The sequence below is a fragment of the Protopterus annectens genome, chromosome 4.part1 (assembly GCF_019279795.1).
Source record: "Protopterus annectens isolate FY-2018-M chromosome 4.part1, PAN1.0, whole genome shotgun sequence".
Lineage (NCBI taxonomy): Eukaryota > Metazoa > Chordata > Ceratodontiformes > Protopteridae > Protopterus > Protopterus annectens.
The window spans coordinates 338,677,340-338,705,171 of NC_056734.1; positions in this window are offsets into that span (position 1 = coordinate 338,677,340).

The window sequence follows — 27,832 nt, forward strand, 5'->3', positions numbered from 1 at the left end:
TCTTATTTTCCCTATAGCTTTTACACCAAATATTCTAGATACATTCCAAATATCTAAAATAAATATACTTAAAGAAGAAACATTACTCTTTTGGCATCAACTTATAGAGAAAGGGAAAATTCTAACAAAGGAACAGATAATTTATAATTATAATATAAATAAAGACAATTGGCTGTTTTACAAAATCTAAGGCATTTTCTTATAAATAAAATAGAACAAATGCAACCTTCAGTTAGACATGAAGCTCCAAAACTCATTGAATACCTTATTCTTATCACAAAACAGCCTTATCAGGGTACAGGTTATTTGTCTAATATCTATAAAATTGTTAAAAAAACAAAAAACTATCATGAAAAATCATACTGGGATTATTATACTTTAATAAACAACCATCCTCCAGTTGAAGAAGAAAAAAGTAATATTCTAAAATCTTCCAAATTTTCTACATTATCAAAATACTGGCAATTATTCACTTGGAGATATCTACACAGAAGTTTCTATACACCACATAGGTTAGCCAAAATGTATTCTTTTGAAGATCAATGTTGGAGATGCCATACCAAGATAAAAGCAGATTGGCAGCATGTTTTTATGAATGTATATGTCTCAATATGTACTGGAAATCCATTAATTTTTTTTTCAGACTGTTTATAATGATAATTTTCAATTAACAAAGTCTTTAATTTTATTCAACTCTCCTATTCCAAACTGTGTACCAAAAAGACACTAAAATCCTATGGTCACTATTGGCAATTTCACGTAAAATCATAACTATACACTGGAAAAATGAGGCTTCGCCTACGTTCAAGGAATTTGAGACTTTAACAACAACAGTTGCTCACATGGAAATATTAACAGTGAAGAACAGAACTAAAAGATCTACTTCTTACTATTACTCTTGGATGAAAGTACTGGAAATACTTGAAAATATCGAAGAAGATATATCATCTTATGTTTCTAACTTTATATAATATAGAATTTCAATGTTATTTGCATAGACACCAATGTAAATAGTTATATAATGGTTTGAAGTTAGTAATGTTTTAGAATTGTAAATATGTTATTTATCTTTATTTCATGTAATGTTTAAGACATCTTATTTGAAATAATAAAAAAAAATATTTAGTGAAAAAAAGAAATTGTATTAGAATATATCTTAAGCATGCAAAATACAGAATTCTGGCTGTTGTGTCTGAATACACTGTATTATAAATTACTGAAGCATTTTTCCTTTATGGTTATCTATATGTGGCTTATGTTAAAAAGGAGAAACAAAACCACACCGAATCCAACTGTAATGTTAGTGCCTTTGTTTATGGATGAAAAGGGGGTTTAATAAGATTTTTATGGATTTTGGGTAATCCAAACAACATAGGAGTAAGAGGTTCCCATTCAGAAGCCTGAAACATCATAAGCCTGAAAATCAAAATCCTGAAACCAAAAGCCTGAAAATTCAGAATCCTGAAAACTCAAAATCCTGAAAGCCCAAAATCCTGAAAGACCAAAATCCTGAAACTCAAAATCCTGAAAACACAAAATAGATATACTGATGTCATTGTGGCTTTGCTATTGTTAGCCCTGTGGTGTTAGGTCATGCGTTGGGGTCAGGTAAGTGTGCGGTTGGTTTTATTTTAGGGTTAGGCGGTTTAAGTGAGTTAGGGTTAAGCAGGTTAGGCATGTATGCAATAGTGACAAATATTGGGGTTAGGGCGGTTTAAGTGAGTTAGGTTTAGGGCGGGTCAGGTGAGTGTGCGATAGTGACGGACCTTAGGGTTAGGGTTAGGGTCAGGGTCAGTTGGTAGATATTAGTGTCTTTATAGTGACATATTAGCATTATTTGTGTTTTCAGGATTTTGAGTTTCAGGATTTTGGTCTTTCAGGATTTTGGGCTTTCAGGATTTTGAGTTTTCAGGATTCTGAATTTTCAGGCTTTTGGTTTCAGGATTTTGATTTTCAGGCTTATGATGTTTCAGGCTTCTGAATGGGAACCGAGTAAGAAGATATGGGATGGAGAGGTAATTAAACAAATCCTTTAAAACAATATTTGCCTCATTGTGGGATGTTTAAATGTGAGGCATGTCAGTGGTGTAAACATATTAAAGTTACAAACTCTTTTCATATTGGGGATAGAAAATTTCCTATTAGGGGTAAATTTAACTGTAATTCAAAAGGGGTTGTTTATTTGAGTTTATGTAGCTATTGTCCAGCCTTCTATGTAGGCAGAACTGAGAGGCCATTAAAAAACAGAATTTATGAACATATGTATGCAATCAAAAAGTTGAATTTGAATAATGCTCTAGCGAGACATATTAGTTGTTACCCTACTCATGAATTTAATTTTTTAGTTATTGAAAAAGTAATGGATAATATTAGAGGTGGGCCAATTGATTTGAAATTGGATGAAAAAGAATTAATTTGGCAATTAAAATTGAATGCATTGATTCCCCCAGGTTTGAATGACACTTAGTCTTTTAGAAGTATATTGAAACTGAAGGCTTTGACCATATGAAGGAAATGAATTTTATTTATTTTTATATATTTCAATATTATAAACATTATTAATATATGTTTATATATTTATATGGTTTTTATTTAATGGAAGTTTATGTTTGTATTATTTAGGAAGTGTAATATCTGTTTTTAATGTTTGATTTTTATGTATGGGTTTGGTAATATTGTATAATGTAGGGCTTTTAGCCCTTTAAATGGAGGCTTGGTATTTATTTTATTTTATTTTTATTTATTTTACATTTGTTGACCGGGATATTCCGACTGGATACATGTCCATTTTCAGCGGAGTCCCGGGGAGAAAAGCTCCAACATGGTTAACAATGACATATTATTAGAAAGACATAAAGACAATTACATAGTTTTAAGAGAGAAGAATATTACAATAGAAACTACATTTGGTTACATTTCATTATATACAGGTTAATTGACACTTGGTTGAATAAGACAGTAATTGCCCACTTGTATGTGGAATTGCTCATGGGAATGTTAGTCTGGGTTCGTACAAGGACAAAGCCAGTGCGATTTATAGTGGATTTTTAGTTCTTTTTTGAATAGAGCTAGTGATGGTAAAGACGTTAGCTTATTTGGAAGAGAATTCCACACCTTGCCAATAACATTGGAGTACAGTGTGTCCCCGCCTAGGTTATGGGACTTGCTAGTTTGTATTAGGAGTTTGTTAGATGAGCGAAGAGAACTTAGGTTGGAGTAGGGGGTTAGTATGTTTTTTAGTGCAGGGGTGTTCTCTGGATGTTTCAAGATTTTAAAGGCTTCTATGAGTTGGTATTTCAGGAGAAGATTAGGGAGTTCTAGCCAGTCAAGTTTTTTCAGGTTAATACAATGGTGTGTTCTATAGGGTAGGGCAGTGATGAATCTAGCAATGTGGTTATAACAAGTGGAGAGACGATTGAGGTCTGACTTGTTGAGGTTCGTAAGGATGGGGGAGGCGTAAAGTAGGGTGGATAGGAGGTGTGAGCGGGCAGTAGCTAGTCTAGCGGCTGGAGTTAGGAAGGTTTTTAATCTATATAAAGACCCTAGTTTTTTGTTTACCATTTTAATAGTTTGGTTGATGTGGGTGTCAAATCGTAGTTTATTGTCAATGTTTACTCCTAATAGTTTAGCGTTGGTAGTAGGAGAGATAATAGTACCATTGTTGGATTGAATAGTGAATTGTGTGAAAGGTGTTGGGTTGGTTGGGTGGAAGAGAAGTAGTTGGGTTTTTTTTGGGTTTAAGATGAGTTGATGGTCAGTTAGCCAATTTTCAACTATAGTAAAGCAGTGTTGGGTAGTTGTTAGAAGGTTATCAAGGATGGGATTAGAACAGATGAGAGTTGAGTCGTCTGCATATTGGATGCAGGTGGCTTCGGGGATAACTGAATGGAGGTCGTTAATGAATATTGAGAAGAGAAGAGGTCCTAATATGAACCCTTGAGGTACGCCTATGCTGTTCGGTAGTAGGCAGGAGAGCTTGTTCTGCCACATAACTGCCTGTTGTCTGCCTACGAGGTAGGCCTGAAACCAGTTTAGGACTTGGGTGTCTAGATGTAAGGTTTCTAAGGTTTTGAGAAGTAGCTGGTGGTTTACCATGTCGAAAGCTTTCGACATATCTAGAAAGAGAGCCGAGGAAATATTTTTGTTATTCCGGTTACGGTTGATTTTCTCGATGAAAGAGAGGAGGGCAGTAGTCGTGCTATGATGGGGTCTAAATCCATGCTGACAGTCAGTTAGTAGCTTGTTTTGGATGAGATAGGACATAAGTTGGTTATGCACACACTTTTCCATAATTTTGGCAAGTGGTGATAATATGGCTATTGGTCTATAGTTAGAGAGTTCAGTGGATGTTCCTCCTTTATGAAGAGGTATGACGTAAGATATTTTCCATATTGCTGGGATTGTGGACTCAGTAATGGTTCTGTTAATTAAGATTGAAATGGGGTAGGCTATGACATCTGCAGCAATTTGCAGGTATTCTGCTGGTAGAAGATCAGCTGAGAGGGTGGTTGGCTTTAGTTTTTTCAATCGGGATCGAATGAAGGCGGTGGATATAGGTTGTAGGTTAAAGGATAGTGGAGAGTTGGGTGTGGTATTTTTTGGGGTGGTAGAGGGAGCAGGTAGCTGGTTAGCTAGTGACTGAATGGTTTTGGTGAAGAAGGTATTAAAGTTGTTGGCTACTTCTTCTTGGTTCTTGTCAGATAGAGTTTCTGGGGTAGGAGTGGTGGATTTTCCTGGTTGGAGAAGTTTGTTCAATCCTGCCAAGAATTTTTGAGGGTTCTTTTGGTTTTTGTTTTGTAGGTGGTGAAAGTAGTTTTCCTTATCTAGAGCGGTGGCCTTTTTAGTTTCATTTCTTATTTGCTGGAAAATGACCCGGTCTAATGGTAACTTGGAGGTACGCCACTTGGTCCACGCTTTGTCTCTATGAGTTATTTTGGTTTTGGTCTCTGTGGTTAGCCAGGGTGCTATGATAGTTTTGATTCTAGATACCCTTTTGGGAGCATGAGAGTCGAGTATGGTAAGGAATGTTTCATTAAAATGTGAGACTGCCTCATCTAGGGGAAGGAATTTCAATCTTGACCAGTTACAGTATTTAAGTTCCGTGTTAAATTTTATTGGGTCAAATTTTTTTTGTTTCTGATCGTTCTATACACTGGCATACTAGCATTGGTTGTATTATCTTTCAAAATGTATGTAAGCATATGATCACTAAGATCATTGGGGAGAGTCCCCGGAGTATATTTTTGGGGGTGCTCCTTGACGAACATCCAGTCAAGTATGCTTTCTTTTTGTTTATTATTACCTAGTCTGGTGGTAGTGGTTATAATCTGAGAGAAACCATGGAGATTTAAAGAAGTAGGATTGGACTGTGTGGAGCATTGGTTCCAGTCAATGTTAACATCTCCCAGGACTATTGTTTCTTGTGGATAGTTGTTATCTATCCAATTTAAGATGGCTTCTAAAGTTTCGATATTGTTCCCTGGGGGTATATAGATAACTATTAGATTTACACTTTTTAGTTTATTTAGTTGTATTTTTAGAGCTAATATTTCAGCATTAGCAACCTGCGGTGGTTGTTTGGGATTAGTTAGGATGTTTAGCGTATTTTTGTAAAGGACAGCTATCCCACCTCCCCTATTCTTTATACGGTCAGCTCTGAATATGTTGAACCCAGGTGACATTATCTGATTGTCTTTGGTTGATGGTTTAAGCCATGTTTCAGTTAGACACATGATGTCAGGTAGATAGGTTGCTAGCATGGCATGAAGGTTGTGTACCTTGTTGTTCAGACTTCTTATGTTTAAGTGACAGATGAGTAGAGAGTTAGCCGGTCTAAGGGAGAGTGGATGTTTCGTGAGCTCTGTAGAGCTGGTAGGGCCTTGGTTGGGATGGATGTCTCCATCTTTTGTGATGTTTTTCCTTAGGTATGCTATTAGTTTTAGAACTTTGATTAGTAATTTTAGACCATGTTTTGTTTTTGTAGTTATTTGGTGTTGTTTATTAAGGTAAGGATAACTGAGATTTTTTGTTTTGGGGGTTGTATGGTGGGGGAAGAATTCGACTATAGGTGGAGGGGAGGGGGAACTTGTGTGATAATTTGGATAGTGGAAGCCTGATATTGATAGGTGTTTGTAGCTTGTTAAGAGGTAGAGTATCACAATGAGTGGTAGGATAAGTAGGATAATTATCCCTGTTGGCCTGGGCATAGTGATAGTGTGCAGGGGGGTGGAGTGGGTGGGAGAGGAAGTCTAGTGGGTGGGAGAGGAAGTAGGAGTGGCCAGGTGGCTATAAATCTAGAGGCAGTGGGGGCGGGTGGGTTAAGGGGGCAGGGTGGGGAGCAGAGCGGGGCAAGTCCAATCTCAGAGTTAGCAGAATTCAGGTGGATGAGTCCTTGTTTATTTTGTAGTAGTTATACAAGCCTGGACTATTTTCAGACTCTGCTTACTTCAATTTTGGAGAGAAAGTACTAGGTTTAAGGTAAAACTAAAGATTATATTGGGTTAGCTGCTGTGTTTGAACCCTATAGTTGGCTCGGCTGCAGTAATTGCAGTTAAGTTTCTTAGGTAACAGTATTTATTAACCTTGGGCTGATTTTGAGCTGGCGATGGGGCTGAGACTTTGTCCGTGCGTTCGCACTCTGTCAGGTGGTCTTGCCTTGGGCAGTTGAATTTCTACCAGATAATGGAGTACTGGGCAGTACCTGAATGGAGAATATGGTGTATTAAGTTAGCAGCGTTTCAATTAGAATATTTCCATGTAATGCTTTAAACATTTCCAACTTTCTATAAGCAAAAGTATAATGCAACTATTGTACTTATCATTGGAGTTAAGAGAGGCTCTGTGCATAAAACATAAGTAATTTAGGAGTAATAATAGCTGTGGATCTAGCGACTAATTCCTAGTGACTTTTCGTTTTACACTGGTAGCGTATTGGCGTTCTATAGGTACGCTACTGGTTGGAGTAAATAAGCTGCTAAATAAGATGCAGTAGGTTAAATTATTTGTTAGCTGCAAGTAACGCTAAGGTAGCTTGGTGACGAGTAGCTATATCACACTCCTCGACCTGTCGCTATTATAGTTAGATCTTAATTTGTAAGCCTTGGCAAAGATTTACAATAAAAACATTGCAACAGTTTTGTTGTACATTCGAGACACACTACAGTACAGAGCTGAATTACAAATCACACATAGATACTTTCTAAATTGCGTACAATTAAACATAGCAGTTTAAGCATATTACAGTCGCTAAGTTATGTTTACAGATATGCACTTATAGTGTATATTCAACTTTCCACTTGCTGGCAGTATCTATTCAGCACTAGCGTTCTGTTAGCACGCTGTTAGAAGTTTAAGCACGTGCATTATAACATAGGCATGTTGTTTAAGACTACGAGTAGTATATAGTAAAATTGCAGCAATATAGACTCACTTTGCAGTCGCTAGTGGAGTTCAACACAAACAAACGCTAGTAGAGCAACAATGTAACACATACCCAGATTTCCGACGGCCAAATGGGTCAGGAACACAGCAGCTTATGAGAAATGGCGGAAACTGTGAAAATGTGGCTTCACATTCCAAAATGGACAATGATCAGGTTATTTTTTGACACCTAGTAGTGTTCTGATGTCAATTGTAGTGTGATGTCACAACTTGTAAAAAATTTATTTAAGTTATGTATTTTTGTGGTTTGAACTGTCTGAAGAAGTTTGCTCAATTAGTAAACGAAAGCGCTAACATTACAGTTGGATTCGGTGTGGTTTTGTTTCTCTTTTTTAACAGTTTTTAGTGTTTGTTCCTGGTTTAATTTGATAGTATATGTGGATTATGGCTTACTGGGACCCACCCAGTTAGCATATACCATATACGATCAGTCACGGTAATGGTTATTACAGTACCCTGTGTATTTTCACTGTGAATTCTATGAGAGCAGAGATGGGATACCACATCAGAACACTACTAGGTGTCAAAAAATAACCTGATCATTGTCCATTTTGGAATGTGAAGCCACATTTTCACAACCAAGGAAAGGTAATGTTCTAGGACTGTGTTGGAGTGGATATCTCTCCTTTCTTATAATGCAAGACAACCACACAATCAATTTTAATACTTTAGAAGACCAACCCATAATCAGTCTGGTCTAAATTAGTTTTGTTACCCCAACAGCTATTCACGAACTTTGAAAATATTGCATTTAATCTCTATGATTGCTCTATGATCAATCTTTTGCATAGCAACACTAAATTAGAGTCCAAAACAATCTAGATGCATTGTGAACATAAGTACTTGTTAGATGAACTGATAGTATTTGGACAGGTTATATTGCTGAATTTATGGTTCTCTTTTTGTGACAGTTGGCATTTTCTTGTTTATTCTCATGCTTGATTTTCACTACATTTTTGTGTTTAAGAATTGGCAGACAGAGATATTTTTCCTAAAACAAGTCCATCCTGTCTATCGGTCAATCTTTAATACCCATATCCCACACATCTAAGGACTCCCTAGTACAGTTATACCACAGTGGACACTAAATAGTATGTAGTCTCTATGCTAATGAGAGGCACAACTGTCCTTCTCATTAATCACATAATGGCATTAAATGGTGTATCCGTCTATCTCAACACAATACTGTCCTTAGCCTGATGCCCTTGTTCTAGTTCCCTATAGCCAAAGCCAGACTCAGTCCACTCCAACAGAAACTAACGCTGGAATTCCATGAGTCACAAAAAGATGAAAAAAAGGTGGAGCAAGTAGAAGAGGAAGACCGCTTAAACATAAACACTATATGTGTATATATATATATATATATATATATATATATATATATATATATATATATATAAAATTTGTGTTTGCGCGTGCGTGTGTGTGTATCAGGAACTGGCATATAGTACAACATACATGGACAAGCGCAATTCTTTGTTATTCAAAGCAAAAGTGTAACACTCAATGTGAAAAAAAATTCTTTATATAGTGCCATGTTTTCAGACCAGCAGCAGAAACATTTTTTAAAGTGCTGTCTCATCATGAGTAAATGTTAGCACTGCATTTCAGTGCGCTTATTTCATTTGTTATGTAGCAGCATCTTTTCTTTTTCTGCCTTTATGGCATGAGAAACTGGGTCACTATAGAAAACACATCTGAGATTAATGCTTATATTTTAGGAAAGTGGTCTGTCCTTTCAATTGCATTTCTCATAAATAAATTATACAATAAGTACAAACAAAGGTTATTTTATATATAACATTAACACAATTATCTGTCCATGGTTAAATAGGTTGATACATCCTCTGTCTGCAACACAACAGAGGAAAAATTCAATTTTCACACTGTTTTGCTGTTAGCCTTGATGTGCCTCAAACTCAAATAGCTTCCCTTCTTAATGCAGCTGAGAATGGTTATTAAGCACTCTGTGTGTGTGTGTGTGTGTGTGTGTGTGTGTGTGTGTGTGTGTGTGTGTGTGTGTGTGTGTGTGTCCGTGTGCGTGTGTGTTTGTGTGTGTGTCCGTGTGCGTGCACGTGTGTGTGCGTGCGTGTGTGTGTGCGCATGCGTGCATGTGTGTGTGTGTGTGTGTGTGTGTGTGTGTGTGTGTGTGTCTTTCTGTGTATGTGTGGATATATATGTATTCAGACTGAGCACTGCCCATCATAATCTTTTATTTTGTTTTAATGATTCATCCAGAGTTGTTTTTGCAACTGTAGCTATTAATTGGATCTGCAATCTATACTGCTTAAATAACCACTGAAATGTTCATGCAACCTAATTTGCCTTCTTTTTAATTGAAATATACTCCAGTCTTACATACAAATAAATACACACACACACCAAAAGACACACATGCACACACACCATGTACAATTCATCTGCAGCTCACTGTAATTGCTTAATGGCACTTAAAGATGTGTTTATCCATCTTACAGTTCAGTATCTGGTCCACCACACTGACTTTAACTAAAACTGGAATAATTCATGACAACTTTACATTCCATGAGTGCACCATTATTATGTGATTGCTGAACATTCAGTGCTGCATCTTTCTCCACTTGCAGCTTTATTTCAGAAACTGGTTTATGTTTCTCATTCATACAACTTTGATGTTTTTGGCAGTTTAATTTGTTTGCATTCTATAGACCTAGCTATGTCAAATATAGCCAGCATGTGACTGACAGCTGAGCAAGTATCAGTAGGAATTTTTAATACTCCTTTCAGATGCACTTTGGATCTCATTTTATGACAGTTACAGTGCCTTACATTTATACCACTCAGTGCCACTCAAAATGAGATGAGGCCGGCAGGTCAGTAAACTTCATTGCTTGCCAAAAGGTGACATTTTACTAAAAGGATTGTAAGCCTGTCAGCACTGTCATGTTATAAAGTTTACAGTCTCATGTTATTTAACATATCACATACACAGCAACTGGATACTATGTATTGTCTGATTCTGAATAAAAATAAAGTAAGTAGCATGCATAATCTCTTTCAGAGTGAACCCCAGCATCGATTCTGATTTATTTTCTGCGTGCTGGTTTTCCAACTTTCTTTAAGTGTGATAAAAGAAAATTCCTTTATAAGGCAATCTAAACTTGCCATTAATGAGGTTGTATGAATGGCACTGGCCCTAAAAGAAGCCTGGAGTATTTATCCCAGCACTTAAAGAGTACTGAGTCACACAGCAAACATTCCCAGTGCTTACCTTTATTTTTATGACTTGTTATCTGACAGAGACAGCATATCATATAAGCTTAGGATAATACTATATTACATGAGGTGTTATATGAAGAGAATGATATCTGACAGTTTGAGCATTATATTGAAGTAATCAACTGCCCAGGCATGCTGTAAAATTCATACCCCCAGATTCAGCAAGCTCTGCATGGAGTGCAGGAATAGTGCAAGAGCTGCTGCATGCAATATGGCTGACTAGTGATCCAGGAACGAGCTCCCAGGACATGCACGAGCGCTACTACACTATTCCTGCATGGACACCACTGCCATATGCTAACCACCCCATTTGCTGGTAAAAAACATGCAAATGAGGTGAATTAGTGATCCAGGAAACCGGCAGGCATCTATGCAGGAATAGTGTAACCTGCAGAAATGTATTTGGTTCTCTGCAAATTACAAAACAGAGGCATGACAGCTCCAAAGAAAGCATGTATTCAATGTAGTAGGCATGCCAATAGCCAAATATATGACCACTGGCATAAGAAATAGTTGCAAAATTATAAAAAATAACTTTCATGTTTTTTTGGCCGATTTCAGATGTTTAAGCATAGGGCAGCAGTGTGCAAATGGAATTGGCCCAAAAATAAGAAAAAAGTTGGAAATAAGCTTTTAAACCCAAATCAGAATTTTGCCATGATAGTCAAAGGCATGCATAAGACAACAATACCAAGGAATAGTAGTTGCTAAGGGAGAAGGCTCAGTGTGAGTGTGGGAACTATGAATTAGCATTCTGTTTTATGCAAATGAGGGGACTGTTACTGAATCACAAATTTCCTCTCATTGTTAGCTTGCACCCAACCGTGTAGGTGCAGCAGCACCATGGTATAACTATAAGAGGTAGAAGATTTCATAAGGGGGGTGTCATGCATGGTGTAAGCTTATTGGAGCTCTGTGGCCCGTGTTTGCCCTTAGCTAAGCACAGCTAAGGAAGGGGGTGTGTCTAAGGTTGTCTAGCAGTGTTTATATTGCCTAAACAGGTGTGTGTGCTGCGCACTGGGTTTAAAAAAAAAAAAAAACAGGAACTAGCAGCTCTGTTCACATCTGAGCACTGGGTATGTGTGCAGTGCCTCAGGGCTTAAACAGGAAGGCAATGGGAAGAAAACAGCAGTACGAAGGCAATCAAGGAGAACTAGCATAGCTGGCAGGTAAAATGTATCAGAATCAGCCAATTACACATGGAACAGCCTAGCACTGCTATAAACTATGCAAACACCTTCCAGTTTGTTTTTTTCCCACAAACTCTACACCACCGGTGTACACAGACAGGGAAATTTTACCTGACAAAACTAATAAAAATGTTAGGGGCTGCTGTTGCTCTCATACATCAATATCTGGAAGAGGCTGAGGGTGGTGAGAATGTGAATGCTGATGACCAACCCACAGTGAGGAGAAGGAGAAGAGTGTACAGACCCAGGGTAACCTTCCAGGGGTTACATGAGCTGGAGACAGTGCAGCACTATAGGGTGGACAGGGACATTCTACAGCAAATTGTTGAGTTGTGCCAGCCACGCCTCACACACAGAATCAACAGATGGGAACCCATCCTGGTGGATACCAAGGTATGTGTAGGCTTAAGAATACTAGCCACAGGTCCCTTCCAAAGGGCAACTGGGGATAGCATGGGGATCTCACAGAAATCAACATCCAGGGTACTGTACCAGTTCCTGGATGCCATGTCAGCACAGGCCGGTGAGCACATATATTTCCTCAACACCCGTGAGGAGTTGACCAGGAATATGCATCTCTTCCACCAAATAGCAAAATACCCTGAGGTAGCAGGTTCTATAGACTGCACACACATACACATCAAAGCACCACCCGGTGAACGGGGTAGGGTCTCCATAAACTGCAAGGGCTTTCCCTCCATCATTTGCCAGGTTGTGTGTGATGCCCAGGTCATTATCGTGTATGTGTGTGCTGGCAGCCCTGGAAGCTATCACGACTCCCACATCTGGCATATGACACATCTTTACCAGTAATTTGCCAGTAAAGACATCTCATATGGCCACCTAGTGGGGGATGTGGTTATGCACTGGAGCCATGGCTGATGACACCCATCAGAAATGCACACACACCTGAACAAGAACTCCATAATGAGGCACACGCACAATCCAGAATCATAATAGAGCGTGTGTTTGGGATGCTCAAGTCACGATTTCACTGCCTAGACATATCTGGTGGAGCCTTGTAGTACTCTCCAGCTACATGCTCACAAATATTCATAGTATGTGCCATGCTACACAATATGATCCTACAGAAACAGCTGCAGCAGGAGCAGCACAGGGCAAGGCCACACAGCCCCCCACCATTGCCAAGGCCATCACAGGCACAGTGGGACTCGGAGTAGGAACAACCTGAACCTGCCCATGTAGGCAGAAAAAGATGTGCCCAGTATACCCAGACTTTGGCAAAGAAGCCATGCATCGCACCTACAATGACACGGTAGGGACTCAGGGAATTAAACCTCTCTCTGACTCACACATACAGTAAAAGGGATGCCCAACATGACACTACCTGTGCTTTACTATGTATAGTGAGTGTACTATGTGCATCTGACGTATTCAGCTCTCCTGCACCATCCTCAATACTGACACAGCCACAAGGCAAGTCACTCTTCCTATCAATTGCTGAATGGAGTAGTATGTTCTGATGGTTGTATCTATGGCAAGGACGTGAACATGCAAGGGAATGGGGTGCCTGAATGGGATGGCAGCAGAAAGTAGACACCTTATATGGGCAGCATGAAATCCATAACAAATACTGGTGTCAACATACTAGACAGTACTAGACAAGGTGACAATTCCCACTCCAGTACATGTGGTGGCCCAAATGCACATCCATAGGACACACACATGCATGTCACATCGAGGCTCACATACCCAATACCAGCCTCAACCAGCAGGACAGGTGTAGATGACCATAAAGAATGGCTGGGCTAAGGCCTACAATTGATGGCAATGGTGAACAGTCCCCCTCCAGACCTACACAGACAGACTACAACAGGTCTGGCAGCTGTATGTTAGTTCTAAAGGGTAAGAAGTCTGAAACTGAAATGTAGATAAAAAAAACCTAAGATCTGTACTCTACTGATATGCCTCCAGTCTGCATGATAGGTCAGAATACAAAATGAAATGGAAGACAACAGAGTACCTGAAATACCAGTACAGTCATAGCAAATGTTTAAAGTCATCAGGTGTGCCCCCCCACCATGATCCTATGTAGAAATGCAGTAGCATGTACGTGTGGGTTTAATAACAGTGGAGCACAGATTACCTGAGCTGGCCCAATTTATAGGATAGATTGTTGCATGTGTACAATATGCAGGGGTCTGTGTGTTAGGTTGTTGTGTGTTCAATATTGTCTGGAAGTGGTCAGCATGTAGGCATGGAGGATTGTGTCTCGGTGGCCTACGGCCAGTACTGTTGATGACAGGACCATGTTCTGACAACTGCAGTGCCAACCACAATGCTTCTTAGCAATACCCATGTCAGCAGTTGTCCATATTCACTGTCTCGATGTCAATATGTGTCACTGTCTGAAAGATGGACATGCCATGAATGTGGGCCCAGACATACAAACAGTGCACAGGTGAAAGTACCCTAGACAGAGTATATAAAATGTAACTGTCAACTGCACACACCTTTGGAATTGTACATACAGGTTAGCAGCACATTAGTTGTCTGTGTAGTATGGAATACTGATGTAGTCTGGCCAATCACTGGCAGACCACAAAAGGCACAGTTATGAAGTAATGAGAGACTGCCTATGTCCCTGCACAAGGCAGCATAAGATGAATGTCCCAGGTATATCTGTGAGTCAGCTGCAAGAAGCTTCCATAGCACACATGCACTCAGCTCACCTCATCATCAGCCAAAGGTTTATCACAGGTCATATACTTGCTGTTGGGAATGAGTACAGTAGGACCCCCACTTGTGTATATGAATACCCACAGAATGCAGCATGCTGAAGAGGTGTCCCATGCAGGTGTGTCATCTGTCAAAGGCCTATGCCTCACTCGTAAAGCCAATGTATGTTATCTCTTGGGGTCCCAACTACCAACATAACACATTCAACAGAACACAAATGCAGGGCCATGTTGACAAATCCCAGTAGCATGCCCACCATGTCCTACTGCATGAACTATGGACCAACCCCTAAATACCACTGGGATGAAGGGACAACTATAGGGATACTTCTCAGATATTGCTCGCATAATGTTAGGGAGAGGATAGAATAAGAAAGTCAGGGGATGTCGAAGCATGGACGTCATGGTATGTGTGAAGTCTGAAACTCTGATGTGTGCCCATACTACTCCTGCTTGCAAACCCAGTAAAGGGTGACTACAAACCTGTTTGTAAACCACAATGTGAAGGGGAACTGACCAAACATATGAGCCCTGCCTCTGGGTAACCTGGGTGAATTTGTACAGCTGAGAGGTATGGCCACAGCAGGATATGGCCATTCTGTTATGTCACTATGTGTACAAGAAGGGGATCCTCAGCCACCACAATACCAAGTTATTGGACCATTTACACAGACCCATCAGCAAGTGTCTGCAGCTATCCCTCCAGAATGGCATGAGTGTGCAAGAATATGTAGGCTGCAGACCACAATACTGGACACAGCTTAATTCATCTTGTATTTCCCAGGAAATAACTGTGAGCAAATAAGTATATCTGTCAGTAGTTGATGCCATAATACATCACAGTGTAAAACAGTACATAAGTCTGAATATCTCTGCAAACACCAACCATGTAACACTAGCAGCACAGACACAATAGTTGCAGTATCCCACTATCTGTCACCCATTGTGACTCCATATTGTCAACCTATCTACAGATATCATGCAGAAACAGGTTGTTAGCTGTAGGTATAGAACACCAAACCCTGGACTGGAGTACAACCTACCTGGAATGGATTCACACACTCAATACAGAAGATCATACTGGGCATGCTGCTACACTTAGAGAAATGAAGCCCATGTCTGACTACACAGTGGACTATAAATATCTGTCAGTCACAGATGTCTGTGCACACACACCACATTGTACACTATTTATGCATTGCATACACATTGGATAGGAATACTCACACATATCCCAGGCCAACACACTATAATATGTCAAACATACATAGTCAGAGATGTAGGAAGTGAAAGACAGACAGTGACAGAGAGATTTCAGTCATGAGGCCTGCCCCACCCACCACACATCCAATTGGCCAATATCACATGATGTGCTGATGTTAATCACTGTAGCATTCCTTTTGGTAGCCCTCAGACTTATAGTGTCTGTGGTGCTTGTGATAACTATGTAATACAATAGTACAAATCAGTATTCATCTAGCATTTGTATACCCAGTCCTGTCAAATGTAAAGTTGTGTGTGACTGAGTGTGTGTGTGTGTGTGTGTGTGTGTGTGTGTGTGTGTGTGTGTGTGTGTGTGTGTGTGTGTGCGCGTGTGTGTTTCCAGAGGAATAGTTTATGACCCATTCACATGCACTGCACTTCCCATTGCCCATGTTATCACTCCTGCTGATGTCAGTCACCTTGAAATAAACCTCTGGCCAAGTCTTGGTCCTATAAGCTGCATGATGCTTGCGATATGTGTGTAACACTGTAGTGTAGAACGCTAGTTAGGTAGGAGTTCTAATCCCAGACATGGCAACTGTGAAACTCTGTCTTTGTGTGTGTGTGTGTGTGTGTGTGTGTGTGTGTGTGTGTGTGTGTGTGTGTGTGTGTGTGTGGATATGAATGATTTTGAGGCCATTCACAGTCACTGCACCTCCCATTGCCCTACTGTAGCATGCCTGCTGATGTCAGTCACCTTGAAATAACCCTTTGGACAAGTGCTTGCCCCGTAAGCTCTGTGTTACTTGTGATAACTGCATAATGCTGTAGTGTAGGATACTATTTAGATAGGAGTTCTAATCCCAGACCTGGCAACTGTGAAAATGTGTGTGTTTCTGTGACAGAGTGTGCATGTGTCTTTGATGATACCTGATTTCATGGACATTGACACTTACTACTCTTCCCCTTACCCCTCCATTAGCATTGCTGCTGATGTTAGTCACCTTCAAAGATACTTGTGGAGAACTCTACTATATATAAACTCTGTGGCTCTTGGGATAACTGTGTAATACTATAGTGTAGCATACTAATTTGGTAGGAGTTCTAATCCCAAACATGGCAACTGTGAAACTGTGTTTGTGTGAGAGAACGTGTGTGTGTGTGTGTGTGTGTGTGTGTGTGTGTGTGTGTGTGTGTGTGTGTCTTTGATGATACATGATTTTATGGACATTGACACTTACTACTCTCCCCTTACCCCTCCTTTAGCACTGCTGCTGATGTTAGTCACCTTCAAAGATACCTTGGCACAGTTCTCGAACATGTAAGCTCCATGGCATGTGCCATAAATGCAAAACAATGTAGTAGCAGTAACTACATAAGTATGGGTTTGAATCTCATCTGTAGCAAGTGTTTGTGTGCGTACATATGTCTACATATGTATGTCTGTACCTCAAAGATTTTGGCCCCATTTACACCCAGTACACATCTCAGAGTCTGACTTTAGCAGTCCTGCAGATATCATCCACCTTAGAAGTACCTGTTGTCAACCCTAAACCATGGAAGGTCAGTGGTACATGTGGTAAATGCATAACATAATGGTCCATAAAGATTGTTCGATAGAGGTTTGAACCTCACCCCTAGCAAATGTAAATGTGTCTATAGGGTAAAATTATTTTTGGGATCTCTCTCCCACTACATCACCCAATGCTAGTATTTACAAGGGCTGGTAATGTTCCTCACCTTAGAAGTTCTTTGGGACAACATCCATCCTATAAGCTCCATGGCATGTGAGATAAATGCAGTGCACTATAGTAACAATAGATAGCTAGGCAGGGGTTTGAATCTCAGAACTGGAAAGTGTGTGTGTGTGTGTGTGTGTGTGTGTGTGTGTGTGTGTGTGTGTGTGTGTGTGTCTGTCTGTCTGTCATCAGTATCCTGTGTGCAGGTTACTGTGATTGTGTAATACGATCCATTGTGGGTCAAGTTTTGCTAAATTATTATGTTGAGGACCTAGTATATATCACAATGTCCACCTTACAAGGACAACATATGTCAAACACTGGAGAGGTTGGTGTAGACAATCCACAGCCCTACATGTCACATTATGGATTGGTGAACAATAAAGGCAACTCTTCTATTACTCAGAGAACACTCTCCACTCACATCTCATACACAAATACACTTGGCTAGGCAACAACCATTATATCGGTAGTTCCTTGCATACTGCCTCACAGATAGTAACCACTGTGTGATTGCAGTGGACTACATATCTGCTGATGACAACAGTGCCACTGACATCAGAAAGTACTTTGATGTGTTACATCGCCTGACTGAGTGTGTGTAATCCAGCAAGTAAAAGGACATGGCACCCTGTTCCATCCCCTCAGTAGGCAAATAAATGTGTACAGTGGCCCTATGCTATGTTTCCCACTGGAAGTCTGCAACAACTATAGAGTCTGCAAACATAACCCACAAAGGGAATACCATGTCTTATACACATTCCTTATATGGACAGAAGCAACTAACTCCACTAAATACCCAGTATCATGCTGTCAATGTAGGTGCAAGCATGACCTCAGTTACATAGCCAGATCTTGTCATCCTTTGTCCATATGTCATGCAGCAAGAGGTGCATGCTGTCAATGTAGGTGCAAGCATGACCTCAGTTACATAGCCAGATCTTGTCATCCTTTGTCCATATGTGTGTGTGTGTGTGTGTGTGTGTGTGTGTGTGTGTGTGTGTGTGTGTGTGTGTGTGTATGTATATATAAATATATGGGTTCCCTTCAGAAGTGCGAAATACTGAAATCTCGAATTTCAGTATCACTAGCCCAAGAAACCGAATCCACAGAACAGCGAAAGTTAAGAAGAGTGAAATTCAAAACCTCGAATACCAGAGGTTTTGAATTTCATGCTTCAAACTTCCACTGTGGTCATGTATTCAGGTAAGAGTGTGTGTATTAAGGGGTTTGGGTAGGGGCTGTAGTGTGTGTCAGTGTGTTTTGTTGCTGTGATGTGTGTGTGTGTGTGTGTGTGTGTGTGTGTGTGTGTGTGTGTGTGTGTGTGTGTGTGTGTGTGTGGAGAATGTAGCTTGGGTGGTGGTGTTTTGCGTGTGTTTATATGTAGTGCAACCTCGGAATGAGAATATTTAAGTAGGGGGGTGTGGGTGGCGCAGCCCCCCACAAGGGAGGGTGCAGGGGGCTTGCCGCCCTTCTTTCATGTAGTAGAAAGATCATGTGTGTTTGTGCAGAGGATGGTGTGTGTGTGTGTGTGTGTGTGTGTGTGTGTGTGTGTGTGTGTGTGTGTGTGTGTGTGTGTGTGTGTGTGTGTGTGTGTGTGTGTGTATGTGTGTTTGTGTGCATGTGTGCTTGTGTGTGTGTGTGTGTGGGTGTGTGTGTGTAGTAGTACCGTGAAATTCAAAACCTCCGGTATTCGAGGTTTTGAATTTCGCGGTTTTCACTTTTCATTGTTATGTGGATTCGGCTTTTTGGGCTCGAGATACTGATATTCGAGATTTCAGTATCTCGAGCTTCTGAAGTGAATCCATATATATGTGTGTATGTACATGTATACACATATATATATATATATATATATATATATATATATATATATATATATATATATATATATATATATATATCCATATCCTTGTTATGTATTAACGTGTTGTATATACCTTCCCAGATGTATCCCACCATATGTATCTGATATGTGTATTTAGATATAAAAACATGACTGATTCAACACTATTTTCACTTGCAAGTATTAAACAATTGTAGTAGTCAAAGCAGTTTTTCACTGCTTTTCAGTATGTGTACTGAATGATATATTTGAAAAAAACAACAAACATCTGCACAGTTCAGATGGCTTAGTGGTTAACTGCTGTGACTGTAGTGTACAGGGTCCTGGACTCATGACCTGCAAGGGCTGTTTATTTTGTTGCTAGGCAGAACAAGGACTGTTGGATACAGAGTGGATAAGGCAGCTTTGAGCAGCTTTAAGCCGGTTTGTGCAGGTTTTCTCGACAGTAAGAGGTGCTAATGTATGGTTAAATGAATAAGTGCTTACACCATGTAAGCTTCACTTACCAGTGCACAAATGTGCTTAGCATTTACATTTAAGCAATTGTTATACCTGCTAATAATAGCTCAGCCCTGGTAACCAGTGATCAAATTCTAGTCTGATAAAATAGCAGGATAACGACATCTTTAATAAGTGTATTTAATTCCAAGTACATAACATGCTTCTATGTGCTATCATTACAGTAGCAAGGGGTGTGAGTGTACTGTATGGAACACCTGAGTATGCATGGCTAGTACAACAATCTTTTTTCTTTGTATGTGATTCATACATGGGTAGTATCCCAGGTTAAATGCAGTCACACTTGCATGTATTGTATCATTACGTTACTACTTTCAACAGTGCTTTTCCAAGTAAGAGTAGATTGCAGATTGTAGAACTGGAACCATACACCCCTGCATGCAAAGCTGGTCTCTGAGTACTGACTATCGTGTTCTTGGTGTGTGAGCTGGGTATTGATCTGATATCTAGATATTAACTGTAGACTAATTTGTGTTTAGGACATGTCATTGAGGGCTGTTGTCATGTAGTATCAGATGTCTACCTGTCAAAACATTCATCCTAATGCATAACCTGTTGGCTAGCTGATTTCTGTCTGTCCTCTGTAGAAATGTGTAGACATTAGGTATCCATCTTGGCTACTTACAGGCAATCATTGATTGACTGACACTGACATGTCTGTCCAGCTGTGTTATGAATGCCACAGCTAGGAAACCCCACCCTATATGCACCACATGCCATGGATACCTCAACCAGACTACTACATATCTCTAACCCAGACACTGGCCATGTTATGTAATATATGTTGCATACATGTCAATTGGAGCACTTCACTGGCCCTCTGCAAGAGAAAACCAGATGATTGGATGCTGAATTTAACTGTCACCCTGGGAATCACTCAAGTGGCATCGGTTGATAGATGGTCTACTGACAGATGTCAGGTGGCATGATACCAGTTTACCCACATGCCCTACTCTTCTCATTTCTCCATGGACATTAGCCTCATACACCTAGGAACACCTGCACTTATAGACCCTGGTACTGACAAATGTGTCAGTGTGTGTCAGTGTGCATTACTGAGGATGACAGTGTCTGTGTGTTTGTAAACTTGTAGTTGACAATACTCTGAGGGTATTCTCACCCACTACACCCCCCCCTATTGCCATACTTAGAAATGGCTGCTGCTGTAACTGACATTAAATTTACCTTTGTTACACTCTTCACCCTATGGGCTACCTGGAGTTTGCAGTACCAGCATAACACTGTTCTACAAATGGATAGATAGGCGTGGGTTACCCTCTGAGTCCTGGCAAGTGTGTGTATATTTGTGAGTTTGCATTTTTGTAGGAGACAGCATTCTGAGGCCACATTATTGCCCTACATTATAAGGTATAGTGATGTTGCTGACATTAGGAGAACCATGACAAAACCTCACCCTACTATTCCTGTGGCATGTGCAATAAATGCATATCCCTGTAGTAGCACTGATTAGATAGACAAGTGGTTGTATTGCAATCCTGGTCAATGTGTGATTGTCAGTATGTTAGATCATTATCATGGGTTTCAGTGAGTACAATATCCAATGTGGGGTGTGGGTGCTGGGTATACTCTCTTTATATTATGATACCCTCAGTACATGTCCCGAAGTCCACTGTATAAGGACCGCTGTCACCATCAACCATACAGGTAACTCATTACACTATCCAGCCCAATGATGCATATGCTGTGTGCAAAATCTCTGTAACAGAATGGACTCACTGACAAGGTAGTTAGCACTGCTAAACTCAAGTCTGTCAAATGTGTCTATGACTGTATGTGTTTGTCAATGTGTATATGACAGTATGTCATACTATGTATTGTTCATTAACACCCAATACATCCCTTATTATCATACTGTACAAGGCCTGGTGATGTTCTTCACTTAATAGGAAACTCGGGGCACACCTCACCCTAAAAGCTCTGTGGTGTGTGCAGTTAAAGCCATACACATTAGTAGCAATAAGTACCTAGGTAGGGGTTCTTCTCTCAGTGTTGCCAAGTAAGTGTGTGTGTATGTGAAGGGATCTACTTCAGTTTGTAGAAAATATATGTCCCAGGAGATCATTTGTTCGAGAACTAACTGTCTAAAGGTAACATTTTAAAGCAATCATCTTGTGGAAATACATTCAAGCAAAACTAGTAGTGGATGTGTACATGCCCTCTTCCCCACTGTACAGCTGTACAGTGATACAGGAGTTGGTATATATACATGGGTGTGGTTGTTGTTTCCACAGCAACTCACATTGGGGTTATTGTTGTTGGTATCCTCCGATTAGTGTGCTGTTATACTGCACAGTTTATATTAACAGATTAAGTAGTTGTTAATCACACTATGTGTGGTTCTATGCCACTACACACCCTCCAAAGTGGGGTGCTTTGCCACCTGCACACCTATGTTTACCAACTCCAGGATTGCACTACATTGGGGAAGAGGGCATATAACCTGCCAGTACCATCGCTAATGACATTAAACTGGCTAACTGATTATTTTCTTATGTGATGTTTTGGCAATTTGGTCTGGGTGGAATTACATAGGCCAAAATGAGTTCACTGCAGAATAAAGTACATTTATGTGAACAGTATTCTCTGTGTATTGCATTAACACCAAAGCCTCTGTGTGTCTCTGTTATTCATGGGCATTTGGTGTGTGCCACCCAGTACACTTGTAATTGTCCACTGTAGAAGAGCTGCTGACATCAGCCACCATACAGTCACCTGTACACACCCCTCAGACTTATCGGCCATGTGGCACATGCAGTAACTGTTATACAGACCTGTTTCCTGTGTTCAGCTGTACCCGGGATATGACACAGTCAATGTGCCACCACAGTGCTACACCCCTACTAGGACAGGACAGTAGGCCAACATCCTGCTGACACATGGACACCTAGACCACAAACAGAATACATCATGAAGACCACAATCAGTCAGTATTAATAACAGCTATAGTGCATCATGGCTGGACAGCTACACACCCTGTCATGTAAGCATTAATCATTCCAGCTGAAAACACTTTAAACTGCATTACATTGCTAAACTTTAGGTCATTCACCCTGTGCATTAAAACCATATCAGCATGTCCCTGCATCAATGGTATGGATGACAGAGATGTGGCCTAGGCTGAGCCATTTGGTTGACATCATGTTTGTGGGTTAGGGGGTTATTTATTAAATGAGCTGTGCTGATGTGGTGTGTGTAGGAATGGAGGTGCCCTAGCTGAGTTGGTGAAGTGTGTGTGTATGTATGCAAATGTCTGCCATGTGACTGCCCTATACAGGGATTTGTTGGACAGCTGCAGACCATACATGACAGGGTGTACAGTTCACTGTCTCTGGCCATGGACATGGGAACTGTGCCTGCCAGGGGTTTCACGTGCACTACCAGGCAGAAGCCCATATATGTTACTCTCCCCTAATGATGACAATTGTCCACTGGATCTGCGTTCCTGTTGGGACCAGCCAAGACCATGTGCACATGGCCTGCTGTGTTGTGGTGTGGACAGCACCTCCCCTTGCAGTGCTGGTGCTAGTACTTCCACTATGGGAGCAGCCGTGGGTTGTTGCATGTCCATGTAGACCTCCACCTGTAGGTGTTGCTGACCTACGTCCATGTGGCCACCGCCTTACTCCCACCACATGCTCTACCACAGACACCACATGGTCGAGGATTCCCACCATCTCACCCAACTGTCTATCCAGCACCTCTGCAAAACAATGGTGGGCACCTTTAAGATCACGAATTTTGTCAAGTACAGCAGAATGACTAGCCCTCTGGAGCCTCAGACTCTGTCTGGTGTAATGTTTCATATGAGCCTGTGCCTCCATGTTGGCCCGAAATATACATCTGGTGACACCTGTTGTGGCACTTCTGCCGGGGACATGATGGCCAGCAGCCCTCCTACGAGCACCCCTGTACATCTGCCTGTGTGGTACCTCACCGGTCATCCGACTATAGCTGCTGTGTACAGATACACTTACCATAGTCCCCACACTGTCCTAACTCATGCCACCACCCGCCAACTGTCCCTCATCTATGGCCACTGGTAATGGAGTATGTATAGGCATCGTGTCTGTGTGGGGGGATGGGGAGGATAAAAGTGGGATGTCAACCGATGGCACAACTTCAGCCCCTGACAACCCTGCCTGTGCCTCACCATGCCTATCATCATTGTCAGAGTCTGTATGGACACTAACATCGCTTTGCCTGCAGCAGGGACCCTGACCCACCTTGCCCCCAATGAGTGCAAAAAAATGTAATTTAAGACCTGTATATTATGGTTTACCTCTACACACGCATGCACACACACACACACACACACACACACACACACACACACACACACACACACACACACACACACACACACACTTACAGGTGAGGTGGCACAAAGATATTACACAGACCTTTCATTACCCAACAGTCAACATGCATGACATATGGCATTCAACAGCATGCACTGCAGCCATACTCAATCCTTGTTGCCAACATTATACATCTTTGTGATGCATGAGTTGTGTTATTAGATGATGCCCCTTCCCCTGGAACACACTGCACCCATGTACATAGTATTGCTGTGCACATGTACAGCACACTGGCATGTACTGTGCACTATACCTCACAAGTGTACACACCATTGCTGAATGTGTATATGTGTGTGGCAGTTATGTTTGCTAAGTTGCTCACAGCCCCTATGTGTTTGCATGACACATACCTAGGATGATATGAGGACTGATGTCAATAGTTAATGACTGACCACTGATTTGCAGATCTCATCATCAGCAGTGCATTTACGAGCAATAAAATCTGATTACACTGACAACCTTAAAAGCTTAATGTGGATATGAGGAGTGTACACACCCTTGTTGACATGCCAGCCTCTTCCATGATATGCAATAGGGCCACAATACTGCATATGTTAACATTACACACACCTGATATGTGACATATGACCTTTGCAATCCATTGCAGTATATAAACAAATGTGTTAGTCATGCAGATGCTGAACGAAATGCATACAATATATGGGTTGCATAAGTGTGCACACCCGTAACACAATGGTTTGTTGCAGCACCTGTTAAGTGAACTACAGCAGTCACTATTCCTGGAAGGCGTATACGAGCATGGCCGATCTTCATTTACCATTATTTGGTCACGCCACCCTACAAATTTCCCCCAACTTTGCCGGATTGCAAGGTCAGCTCATGTGCAAAGCCCTTGGAGGTCATACAGTGGCTTCACTATTGCTTTTGAGTCAGGGTTATGTCTGGCACAACTCATGACCTTAACTGCGTTCAGATACAGCCATTCTTAGTGAGCTTTGAATGTATGCTTCAGTTCACTGTTGCGTTTCAGGATGACACCCCTCCCCCATCCTCAGCCTTATTGCAGATACTTGACAACTATGGGCCACACATGAGTGTTATTTTGCAGTATTACAAATTCCGCCATGTCTACCGGCCTAGTTCCTGCTAATGAACAGCAAACCTGAAGGTGTACACTGGCACCAGCAAGGTAAAAATAGGGACGGTGGCCCTGCGGTGGAGGGAAGAGTTGCTTGTGCACCACATGTATCTTTATGAATATTGTCTTTAGGTTTCAGACATGGTCTCATGACACCATTACACATTGCAATACATGCCTTTGGGAGACTTGCTGTTATGCATATGCTACCTGTAGAGAGCCCTGGATGATGTTGCCTGTGGAACAACTCTTCCATCTGATTACCCTGACCCATAGGCCACACTTATGCAGATTTCAGGTGATTGTTGACACAGATACTGCACAGGCAGTACTTGCTAGACATTTCTGCAAGTCCCTCGGTGTTGTTGCATGTTTCTGGGCAGCCTCCATGACCAGCTTGCAACATGCATTGTCATCTGTTTTGGATGGGCGTCTGTTTATTTTCTACATTAATGTTGTCCTATAATTCATACACATATACATGACTGTCTGCACTGTTTGCCATGGTATATGCAATGGTGAGGTAAGGCTACGATTCCCACACCTGAGTGCTACCTTTCAGATATGGGATCCATTGCATGGTTTGTAAGATGTGTGTAAGCCGCTGCTGCCTCTGTTGCAGGTAAGTGGGCAAATGTCATGGACATACTTCTTGGACAGCAGACCATTACTTGGTGTGACATTGAGGCCCTGTACTTGATGGAAGGTGTGTACTCAAGAAGAGTGAATGCTGTCAGTACCTCACAAGCTGCTTCCACAATGTGTTATTTTGAGTCTGTGCACACATATGCTTCCAGTGTTTAAGGTATGTATTCCCCGTATTTGTTGTCCTAACATAGGATTCCATATTACACATTCATTGCTCATGTTAGAATCACATTACAGGTTGTAAAAGGTGTGGAATGTGGTATTGTGATTTGCTGTTTTTTTAAATCAGAAACAGTCGCCATTGTAATAGTAGTGTATACACTGCTGTAGCCACTGTATAAGGGTAATGTTTCAGACATGTCACTAGTGCAGGCCATTTGTCGCACCATTATGTTCATCTTTGTCCACACATCTTGCACGGACAGGTTGTTAGGTATACTGCAGGACTCTTACATACTCAGCAGATATGGCATCTTGGTGCCCCTGTGATGCAGTACAGTTAACAGCAACAATAAGTGAACATGTACAGCATGCATTATGGGTAGGTTTGTTAAATGTGTGCATGACAAATAGCATGGCCATAACATGGCTGATGTATTGGCAAACCTGAACAAAACAACTCCATACTCACCAGCTACAGGCTGCTGCCCCAGTTGTATACCAGAGGGACCTAAATAGTTGTGTGAGAGATGTAGGAATTGGTACAGGGTGGGAGCAACATTTCAGCACATCAGCAGTACAAACCCACAATACTAGAGATTATGCATATCTGTTCATTACTACACTGCAGCAACAGACTATCTTATCTGACATATATTAGATACTTCACAGATAAAAATGTATAAGCAACAGTGGTCTACTGATGTGCCCTGAGGCCTTACCTGCATGCTTCTCGTCCATTGCGTAGGTGGCACCCACCTCCACAATGCTGTCTTCAACTTGCCAGCTTGACTGGCAGGCGGGTGCCCCAAAGCTAGTGAAGACGTCCTCAGCATGTGTCAGTGGGGGCTGCATGGCATGACCCCCACCTGTGGCTTGCTGGTCACTCCAAACTGCAGCAGCATGCTGACAGGCATGGCAGATCAGATCCATGTAACGATGCCGCACCTGGTCATAATTGTGGTCATGCAGGCCAACATCATTTACCCTGTGGACAAGCTCGTTCCACAGGGTGGTCCTCTCCTGCAGATCCTGAGCCCTGTGTCCAAAAAGGATGGCATGATGGACTATGAGGTACTGGATTATAGCATAATTTTCCAGGAGTGTGTATGCAGGCAGGCATTCCTGGGACATTGTACCTGGAAGACATAAACAGGAAAAAAGGTCAGAGGACCTCATACAGTTGTCCACATGCACATCAACAGTGGGTATTACTTGCAAATAATCCAGACTATACCATATCACTGTAAGCTATCATGGCTTGTACATCTTCCATTACACTCCTGCCCCTGATCTGTCCAGTTCCCCAAATGTTGGACACTTAATGGCATAATCCTCTCTACACCATTCATTTCTGCATAGAGGGATGACAGTAGCCATCTTCCATGTGGAAGATGTGTGTATGGTGGCATGAGTGTGTTTGACTGTACTGTGTGATGGGACTGTGAGCACATGCCTGTGTTCATGTAGGAAGCAAACTGTGATGTTCTCATGCCCCATGGAGACTTGCTGTTGTTGCCATCAGTCAGCATTATGTCCATGCTCACCACTGATGTGGGCAGGAGTGTGGGTGATGTGCATATCCCCCTGTACTACTGTTGTGGACAGGGTCCCACTGTTCCTGCCTATCCTGTCTGATGCAGGTTGCCTGTA